Consider the following 5,940-nt stretch of genomic DNA (forward strand, 5'->3'; position numbering starts at 1 on the left):
AGGGTCTCTGCATTTGCTAGCGCTTCAACAGCAATTCATTTAATTAAATGAAGATGCGAGCTCATAGGGAAATCAATTTCTCATTTAAACCCAGTTAAACTCTTTCGCTCATTACAAAGGAGTATTTTCACATTCAAAGAAATAGGATGGCATTGCGATGATTCATACTAGCCTGCAATTGTTTTCTTTTCCATCCGCCAATTTCTGATGCTTATTGACCTGGATATTTATGGTATTGATGGGGCAGAACTTCTACCTGCTGCTTTGCCCCCATTATCCCAACTCATTTTGCTGCGTAAGTACTCACGGGGCAGGGTTCCCACCATTGTGATGGAACGCACTACTACAAGTGCAGAAGTCATGCAGCGCTGCAGTACAACTATTGCTGCAACATCTGAAAAAGCGAAGGCTATTAATAGAGGAAGAACAGCACCAGAGAGGAGATTTCTTTAAGCCTGGGACTGGAGTTGAGGGAAATAAAAGTTGAGTCAGAAACATGGCTGTCGGCCTCCCCATCTCATTTTCTCACTCTTTCTTCTGCTTTCAGCTGGGAAAGCAGAGGAAAATCCAACCCACTGTATCTACAAAGGCCTTTACATGGGAGGAAAGAGCTAGGGTTCCTTCACCCATGAGTTGGGGCAACCCAGACTCTGACTGCTCTACAATAACACCATGATTGTCTGGTAGGATGCATGCAACTCATCATAGCTCATCATTTGATAGGTTACCCTTTCCTTTCCTCTCGTCTCCAACCACCTTCACTCCCTTCCAACCATTCTTGGCATATGTATTTTATCAATACTCTTACAGCCATTGTTTTTCTGAACCTTCCTCTCAAAGCTCCAAATGTACTATTCTTTCTTTCTTTGTCTTCAATGTGTTGAAACCAAAACTCATCACACTGACTCCTGCTCTCTAATCAGAAACTCAAAGTTATGACCAACTTAAGTCCTTCAGTCTCCTGATGTACGGGTTCTTAAATCCTAAATTGTTCATTCACCTAACCACTTCTCTTTGATTTACCTCACCTTCTCTCCGACTGTGTCCTAACCAACAGACCATGGTGAGGCCTTGGCTGTTCACTTCATTCTTCTCATAAAATAAATGCAGCTACAGTGAGACATATTTGGAGATGTCTGCTCTCTAATTGCCATTTTTCCAGCACACCTTGCAAAACTCTTGATTCAGGAATTGTCCCCTTGGATTGGAAAATTGCCAGTATCACTCCATTAATTAAGGATGTGATAGATAAACTAAGAACTTACAGGCATCCAGTCTAACATCGGTTGTCAGCAAGTTATGAGACTCTTGTTATTAGGGACAGTGACTGCGTGCTTAGACAAACATGAACTGCTGAGAGAGAGCCAGCATGGATTTGTAAAGTGTAAGTCACATCTAACAAACCTAGCTGAATTTTTTGAGAAGGTAGCTAACATGGTAGGGAAGGGAGTGTCTATGGTTGTTATTTATATGGACTTCCAGAAGGCCTATGATATGGTTACGCATAGGACACTTAACAAAAATGAGAGCACATGGAATTGGAGGCAACCGATTGACATTGGTAGAGAATTGGTTAGGATAATAGTCAGAGAGTACAGGTAATGGGTATGTACTCCAATTGGCAGAATGTGACCAGTGGTGACCCACAAGGATCAGTATTGGGGCCTCAGCTTTTCACTATATTTATAAATGATTTAATGAAGAAATAGAGAGCCATATATCCAAGTTGCCTGACAACATCAAGTTAGATAGCATAATAAATAGAGCAGATAGGAGAAGAAAGTTCCAATGGGGCATCAATACATTAGACGAATGGGAAAAACTGTGCCACAAAGCTTGAGAAATATAACATTATTAATGAGGGGTTTGGGATCAATTCACTCTTGGGTCCAGCGCAGCACACATAAAATTAAAATATTCTAAATCAAACCACATTTAATCCAAAAGGTAATCTTGTGAAAAACGCACAGGATTATTCATAAATATATTTAATCAAATAATCATTAAAGAAAAGCAAATGTCACCTGAAGCCTAATTGGAATTAAACTCCTTAAACTCATATTTGGACCAAGTTTGTTGAGGCTCGTCAGCTTGTGGCTCGTTAGGTTCAGCTCTATACAGCATTGAAAAATTGTTAAATGGCATATACTGCGATAATCTAGGCTGTTTTGAACACTTTACACATTGAACTGAGCACTAGCAATAATGTACAACCTGGGGGATGGTCAGCCCCAAACAGGAGGAGTGAAATTGGACAAGGTGTTGGAAGAGGTGGTAGGTTTTAACTATGCTTTTGAAAATGGGGCGGTATCAATCACATCAGTTTGTTGCAGTGTGTTAGTGTTCCTTCGTGTTCTCATAACCTAATAAACTAAGTAGACGCTTTCCCAAATCAAGTTTAAACAGTACCACGCCAATTATATTTAAGATATAATATTTGTTTCAGTGTGTGGTTCACATGGGCACTGTCCTTCTGCCTGGGCATGAAATGCAAAATGCCTTGTGATTGCTTTACTGCATTTAAGGCACTATCTAATTGAATGTTATTAATCCTCATTTAAATTTGGAGGATTGAAGTCAATGCGAATCAGGGAACACTCTCCACTGGTTGGAGTCATACTTAACACAAAGGAAGATGGTTGTGTTTGTTGGCGGCCAATGATCTCCACCCCAGGACATCTCTTCCAGAGTTCCTCAGGGCAGTCTCCTAGGCCAAACCATCTTCAGCTGCTTCAATGACCTTCCATCCATCAGAAGATTAGAAGTGGGATGTTCGCTGATGATTGCATAGTATTCAGTTCCATTTGCAATTTCTCCAATAATGAAAAAGAGTCCATACCCACATGTAGCAAGATCTGGACAACATTCAGGTTTGGGCTGATTAATGGCAAGTAAAATTTGTGCCACACAAGTGCCAGTCTATGACTATCTCAAACAAGAGAATCTAATCACCTCCCCTTTACATTCAACAGCATTACCATTGCTCAATTTCCAACCATCAACATCCTGGGGCCAGGAGTTGGAGGTCGCCATTGAGCAGAAGCTTAACTGGACCAGCCAGATAAATACTTTGACGACAAGAGCAGGTGAGAGGTTGAAAATTCTGCAGTGAGTAACTCACCTCCTGACTCCCCAAAGCCTTTGCACCATCTACAAAGGCACAAGTCAGAAGTGCGATGGAATACTTTCCACCTCCCTGGAAGAGTGCAGCTCCAATACTCAAGAAGCTCAATGCCATCCAGGACAAAGAAGCCCGTTTGATTGGCATCCCATTCACCACCATATTCACTCTCTACCACTGGTGCACAGCGGAAGCAGTGTGTGCCATCTACAAGATCCATTGCAGCAACTCACCAAGACTTCTTCGACTGTGCCTTCCAAACCCAGGCCTCTAGCACCCAGAAATACAAGGGCAGCAGGTGCATGGGAACACCACCACCCACAAGTTCCCCTCCAAGTCACACACCATCCTGACTTGGATATATATCACTGTTCCTTCATCGGCCCTGGGTCAAAATCCTGGAATTCCCTCCCTAACAGCACTGTTCGTGTATCTTCACCACAAGGACTGCAGCTGTTCATGGCCATGGCTCACCACCATCTTCTCAAAGACAATTAGGAATGGGCAATTAATGCTGGTCTTGCTAGGTATATCCAAATCCCATGAATGAATAAAAAAAAACTTTGGTTTGGGACGACAGTTCCAGAGTTTGTAAGAAAGACAGACTTGCAATTATATACCATTGTTCATGGCCTCAAGGCATCTCAAAGTGTTTTACAGCCAACTAAGTACTTTTGAAGTGTAGTCATTGTTGTAATTTAGGAAATGTGGTAGCCAATTTGTGCATAGAAAGCTCCCATAAACAGTTCAAACATGGACAAATGAGCTGAACTCAAGAGGTGAGATGAGAGTGACTGCCCTTGACATCAAGGCAGCACTTGACCGAGTATGGAATCAAAGAGCCCTAGCAAAACTGAGGTCAATGGGAATCAGGGGGAAAACCCTCCGCTGGCTGTAGTCATACCTAGCGCAAAGGAAGATGGTTGTGGTTGTTGGAGGTCAATCATCTGAGCTCCAGGACATCACTGCAGGAGTACCTCAGGGTAGTGTCCTCGGCCCAACCATCTTCAGCTGCTTCATCAATGACCTTCCTTCAATCATAAGGTCAGAAGTGGGGATGTTCGCTGATGATTGCACAATGTTCAGCACCATTCGCAACTCCTCAGATACTGAAGCAGTCTGTGTAGAAATGCAGCAAGACCTGGACAATATCCAGGCTTGGGCTGATAAGTGGCAAGTAACATTCGCGCCACACAAGTGCCAGGCAATGACCATCCCCAACAAAAGAGAATCTAACCATCTCCCCTTGACATTCAACGGCATTACCATCGCTGAATCCTCCACTATCAACATCCTAGGGGTTACCATTGACCGAAAACTGAACTGGAGTAGTCATATAAATACCGTGGCTAGAAGAGCAGGTCAAAGGCTAGGAATCCTGAGGCGAGTAACTCACCTCCCGACTCCCCAAAGCCTGTCCACCATCTACAAGGCACAAGTCAGGAGTGTGATGGAATACTCTCCACTTGCCTGGATGGGTGCAGCTCCAACAACACTCAAGAAGCTCGACACCATCCAGGACAAAGCAGCCCCCTTGATTGGCACCCCATCTACAAGCATTCACTCCCTCCACCACCGACGCACAGTGGCAGCAGTGTGTACCATCTATAAGATGCACAGCAGCAATGCACCAAGGCTCCTTCGACAGCACCTTCCAAACCCGTGACCTCTACCAACTAGAAGGGCAAGGGCAGCAAATACATGGGAACACCACCACCTGCAAGTTCCCCTCCAAGTCACACATTTCCTGACTTGGAACTATATCGCCGTTCCTTCACTGTCGCTGGGTCAAAATCCTGGAACTCCCTTCCTAACAGCACTGTGGGTGTACCTACCCCACATGGACTGCAGCGGTTCAAGAAGGCAGCTCACCATCACCTTCTCAAGGGCAATTAGGGATGGGCAATAAATGCTGGCCTGGCCAGCGACGCACACATCCCGTGAATGAATAAAAAAAAAGTAATGAGATAACGACCAAATAATCTGATTTTTACTGAGTGTGGACGAGATGGCTGAAGGAGACGTTAATTAGGGGTGGGGAGAGGGAAAGAACAGAGTCAGAGTTGTAAGGCTAACAAACAAGTCAGAAGAACCTCTACCTCAAACAATTGGTTCCTCCTGTATGGAGGAGGAGGGAGTGGGGGCAGCATGAAGCACAGTAACAAATTTATACAAAACTAAATGGAGGTTCCAATGATGCAAAATAGCAAGTGAGCAGTTCTTGAATTGCTTTGATTCTTTCATAAGATATGAAGAAGAATTTTTCACTATTGAATAACCATCAATAGGAATATGACAAACAGTGATGCTGCTGTATAGACTGATAGAACCTGCCTTAACTTGGTTAAAAGGAAGCAATCAAGACTTACTGAATTCATAGTGATTCAAATGTTTATCCAGATGGCAAAGCTACTATTTTCTCAGAAGTCTTTTTGGACTCCATCATACTATCTGCAACTGATAGAGGAACGCTATATTCATTTAGATTGCTTCTATCAAGCACCAAGCTGAAGCTCACTAGTTAGAAGGAAGTCATTCAAAAAGTTTAAATTATTCAGCGCCTGTCAGGAGACTTAATTTAGCATTTAGTAAGTCTGAAAACCTTGCCTGAGTATCGGCTGCGTTGGACCTTTCTCAATCTCTTATCTCCAATAAGCTCCCTTAAAATTCACTTTCTTAACTTTCGGCTGTGTTGACCTTCCTCAACTCTTCCCAAGTTCCAAGGCGGTATTTGACCTCTCTTTCTGAGCACCCTGGACATTTTCATTGTGCTCGTTGTAGAATGAACAGAGCACCTTTTCCTTGAGACATTTCCCAGT

This window comes from Heterodontus francisci, chromosome 37 (genome assembly GCF_036365525.1).
Source record: "Heterodontus francisci isolate sHetFra1 chromosome 37, sHetFra1.hap1, whole genome shotgun sequence".
Classification (NCBI taxonomy): Eukaryota; Metazoa; Chordata; class Chondrichthyes; order Heterodontiformes; family Heterodontidae; genus Heterodontus; species Heterodontus francisci.